This window comes from Branchiostoma belcheri, unplaced genomic scaffold, assembly GCF_001625305.1.
Source record: "Branchiostoma belcheri isolate BF01 breed outbred unplaced genomic scaffold, Haploidv18h27 scaffold10, whole genome shotgun sequence".
Lineage (NCBI taxonomy): Eukaryota > Metazoa > Chordata > Leptocardii > Amphioxiformes > Branchiostomatidae > Branchiostoma > Branchiostoma belcheri.
The window spans coordinates 436,828-437,353 of record NW_017802380.1 but is presented as its reverse complement, the minus strand read 5'-3'; positions in this window follow the sequence as shown (position 1 = coordinate 437,353).

The following is a 526-nucleotide window of genomic DNA, read 5'->3' as shown; positions in this document are numbered from 1 at the left end:
GGAGCTTTTATGTGCTATTTTCTGATTGGCATAGAGACAACATAGCCGGCCTGGTTGAATTACCCCCGTTTTTTTTTAGAACTGGGCTGATCCAGAAAACAGCCGAAGACCACCAAACCCCCTGTTCTATAAGCCTGCTACGGAGGCTTGGCTGCCGGGCCGGGCGTGCCTCATCTCCAAGCAGATCCTAAAACGAAACGTTTCCAGCTGTAATTCCTTTGATTAATGAGCAATCATTAGTACTTCTGTTTACATGATACTGTATGGGGAGGGAGTTTTTCTTTTTTCTTCACATGTATCTATTTCCATTTTTAAGTTAAGTATTAAGTCGGCTGTTAGAATAAGTGTATAACTTGAGTGTAGTCCCACTTTGTCCTTGTCTTTGTATTGTTTCTTCAATAATAAAAAAGCAGATCCTAAGGTGGCAGAAAGACCACTCTCCAAGCAGAGTTTTTTTTAGCAGTACAGCAGGACACATGCATTGGTTGAGGTTGATGGAGAAATATCGTTATCTTTTTATATATGA